Source organism: Aotus nancymaae, unplaced genomic scaffold (assembly GCF_030222135.1).
Source record: "Aotus nancymaae isolate 86718 unplaced genomic scaffold, 86718_ANA_hifiasm-v0.15.2.pri h1tg000062l, whole genome shotgun sequence".
NCBI classification, from domain to species: Eukaryota; Metazoa; Chordata; class Mammalia; order Primates; family Aotidae; genus Aotus; species Aotus nancymaae.
In genome coordinates this window covers 34,655,489-34,669,273 of record NW_026988476.1, presented here as the reverse complement: position 1 = coordinate 34,669,273, position 13,785 = coordinate 34,655,489, and the positions used below count along the sequence as shown (strand labels likewise).

At 39.9% G+C, this 13,785-nt stretch overlaps 1 long non-coding RNA gene across 1 annotated transcript in view; it reads right to left on the bottom strand.

Annotated features, from left to right (window-relative positions):
* Window positions 1-13,785, bottom strand: part of LOC105710130 (uncharacterized) — a 91,950-nt gene that overhangs the window by 63,702 nt on the left and 14,463 nt on the right. Inside the window, exons 3-5 of the long non-coding RNA XR_001105689.2 lie at window positions 6,719-7,002; window positions 5,046-5,175; window positions 3,262-3,345 (exon numbers count right to left, since the gene is read on the bottom strand). This is a non-coding gene — a long non-coding RNA (uncharacterized LOC105710130). The remainder of the gene's footprint in view (window positions 1-3,261; window positions 3,346-5,045; window positions 5,176-6,718; window positions 7,003-13,785) is intronic.

Genomic DNA, 13,785 nt, shown 5'->3' with positions numbered 1-13,785 from the left:
CGGTGTATATGTGTCACATTTTCGTCATCCAATCTATCATTGATGGGCATGTGGGCTGGTTCCAAGACTTTGCTATTGTAAATAGTGATGCAGTAAACATATGTGTGCATGTGTCTTTATAGTAGAATGCTCTATAATCCTTTAGATACATACCCAGTAATAAGATTGCTGGGTCAAATGGCATTTCTGGTTCTAGATCCTTAAGGAATCACCACACTGTCTTCCACAATGGTTGGACTAATTTACACTCCCACCAACTGTATAAAAGCATTTCTATTTCTCCATAGCCTCACCAGCATCTGTTTTTTCCTGACTGTTTAATAATTGCCATTCTAACTGGCATGACATGGTATCTCATTGCAGTTTTGATTTGCATTTCTCTAATGACTAGTGATGATGAGCTATTTTTCATGTTTGTTGTCCCCATAAATGTCTTCTTTTGAGAAGTGTCTGTTCATATCCTTTACCCAGTTTTTGATGGGTTGTTTGTTTTTTTCTTATAAATTGCTGAAGTTCCTTGTACACTGTGGATATTAGACCTTTGTCACATGGGTGGATTGCAAAAATTTTCTCCCATTCTGTAGATTGCCTATTAACTCTGATGATAGGTTTTTTTTGCTGTGCAGAAGCGCTTTAGTTTAATTAGACCTCATTTGCCAATTTTGGCTTTTGTTGCAATTTCTGTTGGTGCTACACACTTCTAAACAACTAGATCTCATGAGAACTTCCTCACTATCACAAGAACAGCAAGCGAGATGTCCATCCCCACAATCTAGTCACTTCCCACCAGGTCCCTCCTCCAACACTGGGGATTACAATTTGACATGAAATCAATCCTTTTATGTTCTCTATTAGTTTTACATTTTTATTCATCTAGGTCCTGCTTACTTCCTGTTAGGGTTTGTTGTTATTGTTGTTTTGATTTGTAATCAAAATAATTTTACCTGTGATATTTTGAACTGGTTGTGGTTGGAATATAAGAATACTATTAATTTTTATGTATTGTTTGCAATGACTGTCTTAGTGAATACTCCTATTATTTCTAATAACTTTTAAGTTGACTCCCTTAGGCTTCCCAGATATATATGATAATGTCATTTGCAAACAATGGCAATTTTACCATTTCCTTTTCTTTTTTTGAGGCGGAGTCTCACTTTATCATAAGGCTGGAGTGCAGTGGCTCAATCTCAGCTCACTGCAACCTCTGCCTCCTGGGTTCAAGCAATTCTCCTACCTCAACCTCCTGAGTAGCTAGGATGACGGGCACGTGCCACCACGCCCAGCTAATTTTTGTATTTTTAGTAGAGATGGGTTTCACCATGTTGGCCAGGATGGTCTCTATCTCTTGACGTGGTGATCCGCCCACCTCAGTCTCGCAAAGCGCTGGGATTACAGGCATGACTCGCCGTGCCCAGCCCTTCACCTCCCTTTCAATATTTAAACCTCATATTTTGGTTTTTTGACTGATTATACTATCAAACAATTATAATTTTTATGAAAAATCTGGGACTAGGACAAAATCTTTTGAATTGGTGAAAATAATATATAGGAAAACTATTTTACACATTTTATTATTTAGATTGAGGCTTAACTGTGGTGTGATGTTTCCAAACTACCCTGTCCAAAAGCTTAGAACCAAAATTTTCCACTTAAAAAGCTTTCCAGAATTGTGGTTTGTCTAAATATTCCATATCTACATTGCTTTGAAAGAACTTAAAACTAAGTCCAGATTCCAGGTACAGCCTGACTTTCTTCTTACCATTTCAGATAAAAATTCAAGTGTGACTTTTCAGAGGGCTTCAGACATATAATTATCCCAAATAATTTAGTAAATAAAATCTTATCCCAAAGAATTTATTAAATAAAAAGCTTTGGATCAGGAAAACAAGAACCTCAAGTTATATAAGTGTGAATCTCCTGCAAATCTAGAGAACAGGCTGCCAGCACAAAAACAACATAACCTCAGCTTTCAGAGGAATACTGCAACCTTCCCCAGGCATTGGCTCCTGATCTTTTTTTTTTTTTTTTTTTTGAGACGGAGTTTCGCTCTTGATACCCAGGCTGGAGTGCAATGGCGCGATCTCGGCTCACCGCAACCTCCGCCTCCTGGGTTCAGGCAATTCTCCTGCCTCAGCCTCCTGAGTAGCTGGGATTACAGGCACGCGCCACCGTGCCCAGCTAATTTTTTGTATTAGTAGAGACGGGGTTTCACCATGTCGACCAGGATGGTCTCGATCTCTTGACCTCGTGATCCACCCGCCTCGGCCTCCCAAAGTGCTGGGATTACAGGTATGAGCCACTGTGCCTGGCCAAAAATATGTTTTTATTTATAATTACAAACTTTTGTTTATGTATTAATTACGATTCTGGAGGGGGTTGTGGGGTTTATGAAAATTGGTAGAGGGAGCTAAAGCTCTCCCAGGCCATTCCTTCCCCTTGCTAATGCTATAAAGTACTGTTCTAAATTGCTGGAGAGAAGATTTCAAGTGCTATCACAATACACACGTGCAAACATACACAAACACAAAGGTAACTATGTGAGGAGATGGATATGTTAATTTGCTTGACTGTAGCAATCCTTTCACTGTGTTTATGTATATCAAAACATCATGTTGTACTACTTAAAATATACACTTTTTATTACAAAAATGAGACAAAAATAAATTGTACAGAAATATAAAGTTTAAAAAGTACAATTCTTGCCCTTAAAATAGCATATACTCTAAACAAAAGGGTAGGGCACAAGGAGAAGGCAAGGCATGAATCAAAGAAAAAGACTGAGGTAACTGCTGATTATGGGCATAGTATATGACTACCTATTCCACCTCAAGGTTACAAATGAAAACATTGATGTTGAGGGCTAAGTTGGTTTTGAATTCTGACTTAACACTTTGTTGATAGTGGCAAAAGACCTCTATGGAAGTGGGTGTAGGAAGAAGGAAAGAGAAGTGTCTTTTTCCTAGCACCCCTAGAAATGAGGTCCTAAGCTCTGGTGAGTCCAGGGAAGTACCTCGTCCCAGCACATAGCTAATTATGCAGCAGCTCTTTGGGAAGAGGGGTTTCAAATCCTCCAGAGAGTTCAACTCAGGTCTGGAGACTGAAAACAACCCAGGTGGAGCAGCTTCAATTCAGCACTTACTGTGTAAATATGTTATTAAGCACTACATTGGAGATAAAATAAGACAAATATATTCTCTATTTTCAGAGTCAATGGAAGAAGTTTTCCTTTCTGCCACCTCACAATCACACTCAGGATCTTACCTGTGCATAATCATTCAGAAGGATCCACCGAAACAACTGGGCTTGCATTTTCCAGAATCTTCTTATCCTCAAGATTGTGTGCCCCTTATGAATGGAGTATAAACAAATGACAACAACAAAAAAATGTAGAAGATGCTCTGGCCCATTCTTTTTCCTTTTTTCTTTTTTTTCCCTAGAAACAGGGCATCACTGTAGCCCAGGATGGAGTATAGTGGTGCAAACATGGCTCACTGAAGTCTCGACCTCCCAGCTCAAGCAATCCTCCCACCTCCCAGCTCAAGCAATCCTCCCACCTCCCAGCCTCCTGAGTAGCTGGGATTACAGGTGTGTGCCACCACACCGGGCTAATGTTTTAATTTTTTGTAGAGATGGGGTCTCCCTGTGATTCTCAGGCTGGTCTCAAACTCCTGGCCTTGAGCAATCCCCCCATCTCGGCCTCCCAAAGTGCTAGGATTATAGGTGCCAACCTGGACAGTTCTCTTTAACTCTCAAATGCCCACATCAGAAAAGACACTACAAATTTAAGCTGATTTTTCTATTGCTCTGTAGGGGCACTGTGTTAACAACAATTTTTAACTTAATGAATGCCAACTGTGAGCCAATTTAAACCAAATAAACCAGGCCAAGTCATTCTATTACACAGTAGATCAGAGCAAACCTCATTCTAGCCTGGACCAGTGGCATCCAAACCAGAACCCAAATGCCTGGGGAGAAAGCCCAATTTAATTAACATTCTACCCTGAACTCTTTTTTTTTTTTTTTTTTTGAGACAGCATCTCACTCTGTTGCCCTGGCTAGAGTACAGTGGCTGATCTTGGCTCACTGCAACCTCTGCCTCCGAGGTTCAAGCAATTCTCCTACCTCAGCCTCCTGAGTAGCTGGGACTACAGGTGTACACCACCATGCCTGGCTACTTTTTTGTATTTTTAGTAGAGGTGGGGTTTCACCACGTTGGCCAGGCTGGTCTCAAACTCCTGACCTCAAGTGATCCACCCGCCCCCACCTTCCAAAGTGCTGGGATTACAGGTGTGAGCCACCACACCAGGCCCCTGAACTCTTGATTCTATCTACCATCCCCTCCTCCAAAACCTCTTCCTCCCCAAGCCTTCTCCACCTCAGAAAATGGTAATCCCATCAACCCAGCCATTTGCTTCATCCAGAGACTTGGGAGTCATCTTTAATGGATCTGCTTTCTAACTTCCCAGATCTAATGACTACATCCTGTTAATTCTACCTCCAACTTCTCTTGAATTCATCTACTTCTCTTTCCTCTGGCATCACCCTCTCCCTTAATCTCCCTCTTACAAAACTGCAATAGCTTCCTAGCTTATCTGCTTACTTCCACTCTTACAGGAATGCATCAGATTCCTTAGGGAAATAATGGGTCTCTTTTTCTCCACATACCTATCTTTTCATAGCACTTATCACAATTTATTTAAATATATATATGTACATAGTTACATATATTTGTTTATATATATGTGTGTGTGTATATATATTTAAGGAATGTTTATCTCCTCAGAATTTAATCTCTATGAAGACAAAGTTCATGTCTGATTTTCTTTTACTAAAGGATTCCTAGTGCCTATACCCATCATATAGTCAGCACCAATAAAACTTGTTGGAAGAATGAATTAATGAATGAATGCTTTGTGGAATCCCTGCGTGACAGAAGTCCTTCTGTCCACAACAGACAACTGTAATCCAGAGTCCATTCTCTTAAAAGTCTTTTTTTTTTAACCTCAGTGCCACATGAGCCAATTCTTCAAAGAGAATGTACTTACTCCTCCAGGCTGATTATACAATGTCCTTCTAGCAGATCCGTTTAGGAAGAAAAGAGTCAGATCTCTGATGGAGCCAGACTAGATGGAGAGAAGCCAAATGAGAAACCTCTTTCTAATGTGTTGGAAAGCTCTGAAGAGAAAATGAAACAAAAATCTTAGAAGTAGAGCCTTGGAAGCATTCTTGCCATCTGGTGGCAATAATCTTAATCTGCAAGCAACCAAGCACTTTTCCCTCAGCTTTCTATAATACGTCTCAACGTTTCTAAAATTTTACAATGATTTTAACCTTGATGTGGGTCTCCTTTGATTTCATCATGCCCTGTATTCCAGAAATTTATGGGCACCAGTTCTGGAAAACTTTTTCAAATTTTTTTTTTTTTTTGAGTTGGAGTTGCCCAGGCTGGAAGGCAGCTCAATCTCGGCTCACTGCAACCTCTGCCTCCCAGGTTCAAGCAATTCTCCTGCCTCAGCCTCCTGAGTAGCTAAGATTACAGGCATGCACCACCATGTCCAGCTAGTTTTTGTATTTTTAGTAGAGATTGGGTTTCTCCATGTTGGTTAAGCTGGTCTTGAACTCCCTACCTCAAGGGATCCGCCTGCCTCGGCCTCCCAAAGTACTGAGATTATGGGCATGAGCCACTGCACTCAGCCTTCAAATTATTTTAGTATTTTTCTTCCCAACATTTTCTCTTTCTCTTGTTGAAATTTCTATTATATTATTCAGATGTTAGATCTCTCATCTTTTAACTTGCTTTTCTTTTTTCTATCTCCCATTATATCTTTTTGTATTAATTTTTGAAAGGTAATAATTTTGGCTCCACCAAAATATCACCTAAACAACCCATTGATTTAACAAAGATAACTTTATTCCTACGGAAGTAAGGAAGAACACTAACTTGATAGGGTCTTAGTAGCCTCTCAGAAGGGGCAGGGAAAAGTTAGAGATATTTATGAAGTTTTGAAGTCTGGTTTAAGATAGGTCTTTCAGTGCTAGGGCTTGATCAGAATTGGTTGGATAAGGATAATAGTTTAGGGTTGGTGGACACAGCAATGATTTTGAGGTGACGGATTCAAAGAGTGTTGGTGCCAGTCTTGGTGGCTCATGCCTGTAATCCCAGCACTTTGAGAGGCTGCTGAAGGAGGATCACTTGAGCCCAGGAGTTTGAGACCAGCCTGGGCAACATAGTGAGACCCCTGTCTCTACCAAAAAATAAAAAAATAAGCTAAGCTTGATGGTGTATGCCTGTGATCCCAGCTGCTCAGGAGGCTGAGAAGGGAGGATCACCTGAGTCAGGAGTTGAAGGCTGCAGTGAGTTATGATCATGCCACTGTACTCCAGCCTGAGCAATAGAACAAGACCCTGTCTCAAAAAAAAAAAAAAAAAAAAAAAAAGAGAGAGAGAGAAAGAAAAAGAAAAAAAAGACTCTTGGGGAGTAAACTATCACTTAATGCTATCTATTGGTAAATTGGACAGTTTGATGTTTATTTTAACAGGTTTTGGGGGAGATAAATCCCAGAATAAACAAGGTTATTTGCTTCTTTTATTGCCTCATGAAAGAGGTCCCTTTAATAGTAAAGATTTATTTGTGAAGAGACTGAAAGAGTAATGCCCTGTAAATTTAAACAGTAAACTATATGGTTTCAGTCCTCAGAAACCACTTTATTTTTCTCACCTTATTTTCTTTCCCTTCTGTTGAATTTTTTCTCTACTATAGCATTTTCCACTTCCAAGTGTCTCTTTCCTTCCCAGTGTTCCTTTTTAAAGTCTCCTTTCTTTGGGAAGAGGGGAGATATGACATCTTTTCTTAGCAACAAGAATAGACATTAGGTTTTTTTTAAACACATTTTCCTGCCATCTCCATTGCCTTGATTTCCTCTGAGTTCTATTTTGTTCATTCTGTCCTTCATGCTGGAGAAACTCCTTTATTGTCTGAAGGTGATCCTTTAGGAGCAGTGACTAAAAACAGGCATAAAGTATCAGTTAAACAAGATAAACAAGCTCTAGAGATCTGCTGCAGGACAATGTGCCTACAGACAACAAAAACATACTGTACACTTAACAATTTGTTAATTGGGTAGGTCTCACGTTAAGTGAGACCACAATAAATTAAACTAAAAAAAAGAACAGTGAGACCAATAGCAGAGATGAGGCATAGTAGGAGGTTGGGCTGATCAGTGTAGGATAATCTTATTAAACCTGAAAGGTTTTCCCCCATCTTGGGCTGGAACATTTTCCCAAAGAGGAATTTTCCAGTTTCCTGTGGGTTGAAGAGGGTAAGCTTGGTTGAAGAGAGTAAGCTTGGTTGCAGCATTCTTAAGATCTGAGTTGGAGAAGGGAGCTGGGTTGTCATTGTCTAATATTGGCTTTCATTTAAGTCTTATTTACAGTAAAATATCCCTGTCCTCAACAATGGCTTTTTTTTTTTTCCAGTCACTTTCCTCCTTTCAGAGATATGTAGCACCTCTAATACCTAAGCTTTTCTAGAGTTCTGGGAATTGGCTTGCTCTGAGCTTCTCTCGTTAATAGTTTAATGGGTTATTACTCTGCTAGGTCAGTTTCCACTCTTGTCTCTGCTTTACAACTCCTGAAGTGTAGTCACTGTCATCTTCTTATACAGTTTCTTTGTCCTTGTGGGTTTATGCATTTGGAATATATTGACATTTTAGAAGACTTTGGATAGGCAGCAGTGATAAGTGAATGTGCTCATTCAAACACATTTAACTGGGAGTCTGCATTATATTCCTAAGGTCCCTTCAACTTCTAATTTTGCGATTTTAAACACATTTTAATTAAGGCAAGAGTGAGTACATAATTAGATATGATACTGGAGCAATTACAATTTCATGCATATGAGATAGAAAAAGAGAGGTAATTAGCTTTAGCTTTTCAATAATCAGTCTAGGGGAAGCTTCGTGGAAGAGGTATTTTAATAACTGAACCTGAACCCTTTCTCTCTCTTTCTCCCTTAAGAGCAGCATGGATGAATCAAAGAGAAGTTGAGGCAGCCAGCAGCGATCTTGATCTTGATCCAGACTACAAAAACAAACTACCACCAAGATTTAGGAAAGAAGAAAAGACAATATTAAAAAGCCTGAATATCACATAGGGAGAAACTGCATGTGCCTGACTAAGGCAATGCTCACAGGAATAGAAAGAAAGCATGGATAGTTATTTAGATGATATGATTTTGCATTTTTTAAAGTAATGAATCAAGGTCTGGACGTGGTGGCTCACACTTGTAATCCCAGAACTTTGGGAGGCCAAGACAGAGAATCACTTGAGCCTCGGAGTTCAAGGCCATCCTGGGTGACATATCGAGACTCCATCTCTACAAAAAACTTTAAAATTCACTGGACATGGTGGTGCATACCTATATTACTAGCTGCTTGAGAAGTTGAGAGGGAAGATTTGCTTGAGCCCAGGAGTATGAGTCTGCAATGAGCTATGATTGCGCTGCTGCCTTCTGGCCTAGGTGACAGAGCAAGACCCTGACTCTAAAATTTAAAAATAAATAATGAATAAAAATTGGTAAATTAATGAGTTTACTGAATACCTATAACTAAAGAGGACACTGTACTAGATACAATAATAAAGAGAAACTAGGATTGTGCTCAGGAGTTAAAGATATTCTTAAATATTTTTTACATTATTGGGTAATTTATGACTTGAGAATAACTACAAAGTGACACAGTTAATGAAAAGCTTAGAAGATTTCAGAACAGAAGATGGCAGAATAGGAACAGCTCTGGAGTGCATTTCTCAGTGAGAACGCAGAGGGTGAGTGATCACCACGTTTTCAAAAGGAATTTTTACTGCCCACAGACCAGGAGATTCTGGGTGGAAAAGTGCCACAAGTCTCCAGCATGGCTGTTTCAGCCAGCGCAGCAGGTCTCCTCACAAAAACTCACACAAATCTGGGCACTGTCTCAACTGGCATCTGGAATGTCTGGTAGACACAGTCATCCATTCAACTGAAAAAAAAAAAGGGGCTGAAACAGGGAGCTATGTAACTTAGCTTGGTGGGTCCCACCCCCATAAAGAACAGCAATCTAAACGCTCTAGATTGAGAGTTTCACAGCAAGCACACCTGGACCCGGGACGTCCAGCTCTGTGTGGGGAAGGGTGTCTGCCATTACTGAGGCAGTCCACCACTACTGAGGCAGTCGCCATTACTGAGGCAGTCCACCATTACTGAGGCAGTCCACCATTACTGAGGCAGTCCACCATTACTGAGGCAGTCGCCATTACCGAGGCAGTCCACCATTACTGAGGCAGTCCGCCATTACAGAGACAGTCTGCTATTACTGAGACAATTCTGACTATACCTCTATAAACAAAACCACAAGGAAGTTCACATAGCAGCTGGGCAGAGCCCACGGCAGCTCAGCAACGCCTCTGCTGGCAGACTGACTAAGCTACCTCCTCGCTGGGCAGTGCATCTTTGAAAAAACACAACAGCATGTCAGGAACTTATAAATAAAGCCCACCTTCCTAGGACAGAGCACCTGGGAAAAAAAGGTGGTTATGAGTTCCACTGCAGCAGACTTAAACGTACCTGCCCAGCAGCTCTGAAAGGAACAACAGAGCTCACAGCTCAGCACTTGAGCTGCTATAAGGGATAGACTGTCTCCTTAAGCAGCTCCCTGACCCCTCATATATCCAAAGAGACACCTCATAAAGGAGAGCTCAGGCTAACATCTGGTAGGTATCCTTCTGGGACAAAGACAACAGAAGAAGAAACTGGCAGCAACCCTTACTGTTCTGTAGCCACTGCAGGTGATCCCCAGGCAAGCAGGGTCTGGAGTGGACCTCCAGCAGTCCTACAGCAGAGGGGCCTGACTGTTAGAAGGAAAACTTAAAAAAAGAAAGAAAGAATTTCATCATCAATAAAAAGGACATCCACTCAGAAACACCATCTGAAAGTCACCAACTACAAAGACCACAGGTAGATAAATCCACAAAGATGAGAAGAAATCAGTGCAAAAATGATGAAAACACCCAAAACCAGAACGCCTCTCCTCCTCCAAGGGATCACAGCTCCTCACCAGCAAGGGAACAAGGCTGGATGGAGAATGAGTCTGATGAATTGACAGTAACAGGCTTCAGAAAGTGGGTAATAACAAACTTCTCTGAGCTAAAAAAAACATGTTCTAACCCAAAGCAAAGAAACTAAGAACCTTGAAAAAAGGTTTGATGAAATGCTAACGAGAATAAACAGCTTAGAGAAGAATATAAATGAACTGATAGAGCTGAAAAACACAACACGAGAACTTCATGAAGCATACACAAGTTTCAATAGCCGAATTGACCAAGCAGAAGAAAGGATATCAGAGATTGAAGATCAACTCAATGAAATAAAACAAGAAGGCAAGATTAGAGAAAAAAAAGAGTAAAAAGAAATGAACAAAGCCTCCAAGAAATATGGGATTATGTAAAAAGACCTCATCTACGTTTGACAGGTATACCTGAATGTGACGCAGAGAATGAACCCAAGCTGAAAAACACTCTTCAGGATATTATCCAGGAGATCTTCCCTAACCTAGCAAGGCAGGCCAATATTCAACTCCAGGAAATACAGAGACCACCACAAAAGTATTCCTCAAGAATAGTAATCCAAAGGCACATAATCATTACATTCACCAGGGCTGAAATCAAGGAAAAAATGCTAAGGGCAGCCAGAGAGAAAGGTCGGGTTACCCACAAAGGGAAGCCCATCAGACTCACAGTGGATCTCTCAGCAGAAACCCTACAAGCCAGAAGAGAGTGAGGGCCAATATTCAACATCCTTAAAGAAAAGAACTTTCAACCTAGAATTTCATATCTAGCCACACTAAGCTTCATAAGTGAAGGAGAAATAAAATACTTTACGAACAAGCAATTGCTCAGAGATCTCATCACCACCAGGCCTGCCTTACAAGAGCTCCTGAAAGAAGCACTAAACATAGAAAGGAACAACCAGTACCAGCCACTCCAAAAACATACCAAATGGTAAAGAGCATCAACACAATGAAGAAACTGCATCAACTAATGGGAAAAACAATCAGCTAGCATCAAAATGGCAGGATCAAATTCACACATAACAATATTAACCTTAAATATAAATGGGCTAAATGCCCCAATCAAAAGACATAGACTGGCAAATTGGATAAAAAGTCAAAACCCATTGGTGTGCTGTATTCAGGAAACCCATTACACATGCAAAGACACATATAGGCTCAAAATAAAGGGATGGAGGAAGATTTACCAAGCAAATGGAGAGAAAAAAAAAGCAGGAGTTACAATTCTAGTCTCTGACAAAATAGACTTTAAAGCAACAAAGATCAAAAGAGATAAAGAAGGACATTACGTAACGGTAAAAGGATCAATGCAGCAAGAAGAGCTAACTATCCTAAATATATACGCATCCAATACAGGAACACCCAGATACATAAAGCAAGTTCTTAATGACCTACAAAGAGACTTAGACTCCCGCACAATAATAGTGGGAGACTTTAACACTTTACTGTCAATATTAGACAGATCAACAAGACAGAAAATTAACAAGGATATCCAGGACTTGAACTCAGACCTGGACCACGCAAACCTAATAGACATTTACAGAACTCTCCACCCCAAATCCACAGAATATACATTCTTCTCAGCACCACATCACACCTACTCTAAAATTGACCACATAATTGGAAGTAAATCACTCCTCAGCAAATGGAAAAGAATGGAAATCATAACAAACAGTCTCTCAGACCACAGTGCAATCAAATTAGAATTCAGGATTCAGAAACTAACTCAGAACCGCACAACTTCACGGAAACTGAACAACTGGCTCTTGAATGTTGACTGGATAAACAATGAAATGAAGGCAGAAATAAAGATGTTCTTCGAAACCAACGAGAATGAAGACACAATGTACCAGAATCTCTGGGACACATTCAAAGCAGTATTTAGAGGGAAATTTATAGCAATAAATGCCCACGTGAGAAGCAAGGAAAGATCGAAAATTGACACCCTGTCATCAAAATTGAAAGAGCTGGAGGAGCAAGATCAAAAAAACTCAAAAGCTAGCAGAATACAAGAAATAACTAAGATCAGAGTAGAACTGAAGGAGATAAAGACACAAAAAACCCTTCAAAAAATTAATAAATCCAGGAGCTGGTTTTTTGAAAAGATCAACAAAATAGACCAGTAGCCAGATTGATAAAAAAGAAAAGAGAGAATAATCAAATAGATGCAATACAAAACGATAAAGGGGATATCACCACCGATTCCACAGAAATACAAACTACCATCAGAGATTACTACAACCTGATGCACATAAACCAGTAAACCTGGAAGAAATGGATAAATTCCTGCACACTTGCACCCTCCCAAGTCTAAACCAGGAAGAAGTAGAAACCCTGAATAGGTTAACAAGGGCTAAAGTTGAGGCAGCAATTAATAGCCTGCCAAACAAATAACAAGGGCTAAAGTTGAGGCAGCAATTAATAGCCTACCAAACAAAAAAAGCGCTGGTCCAGATGGGTTCACAGCTGAATTCTACCAGACATACAAAGAGGAGCTGGTACCATTCCTTCTGAAACTATTCCAAACAACCCAAAAGGAAGGAATCCTTCCCAAATCATTTTATGAGACCAACATCATCCTGATACCAAAACCCGGCAGAGACTCAACAAGAAAAGAATATTTCAGGGCAATATCCATGATGAACACTGATGCAAAAATCTTCAATAAAATACTAGCAAACCGATTGTAACAGCACATCCAAAAGCTTATCCATCATGATCAAGTAGGCTTCATCCTGGGGATGCAAGGCTGGTTCAACACACACAAGTCTATAAACATAATCCACCACCTAAACAGAACCAAAGACAAAAAACACATGATTATCTCAATAGATGCAGAGAAGGCCTTCAACAAAATTCAACAGCCCTTTATGCTAAAAACTCTCAATAAACTAGGTATCGATGGAACGTATCTCAAAATAATAAAAGCTATTTACGACAAACCCACAGCCAATATCATACTGAATGTGCAAAAACTGGAAGCATTCCCTTTGAAATCTAGCACTAGACAAGGATGCCCTCTCTCACAACTCCTATTCAATATAGTATTGGAAGTTCTAGCCAGAGCAATCAGGCAAGAAAAAGAAATAAAGGGTATTCAAATAGGAAAGGAGAAAGTCAAACTGTCTCTATTTGCAGATGACATGATTGTATATTTAGAAGACCCCATAGTCCAAGTCCAAAATCTCCTAAAACTGATAAGCAACTTCAGCAAAGTCTCAGGATACAAAATCAATGTGCAGAAATCACAAGGATTCCTATACACCAATAACAGACTTAAAGACAGCCAAATCAAGAACGAACTGCCACTCACAATTGCTACAAAGAAAATAAAATACCTAGGAATACAACTAACAAAGGATGTAAAGGACCTCTTTAAGGAGAACTACAAACCATTGCTCAAGGAAATAAGAGAGGACACAAACAGATGGAAAAACATTCTAAGCTCATGGTTAGAAAGAGTCAATATTGTGAAAATGGCCATACTACCCAAAGTAATTTATAGATTCAATGCTATCCCCATCAAGTTACCTATGACCCTCTTCACAGAACTGGAAAAAACCACCTTAAACTTCATATGGAACTAAAAGAGAGCCCACATAGCCAAGTCAATTCTAAGCAAAAAGAACAAAGCTGGAGGCATCATGCTACCTGACTTCAAACTATACTACAAGGCTACAGT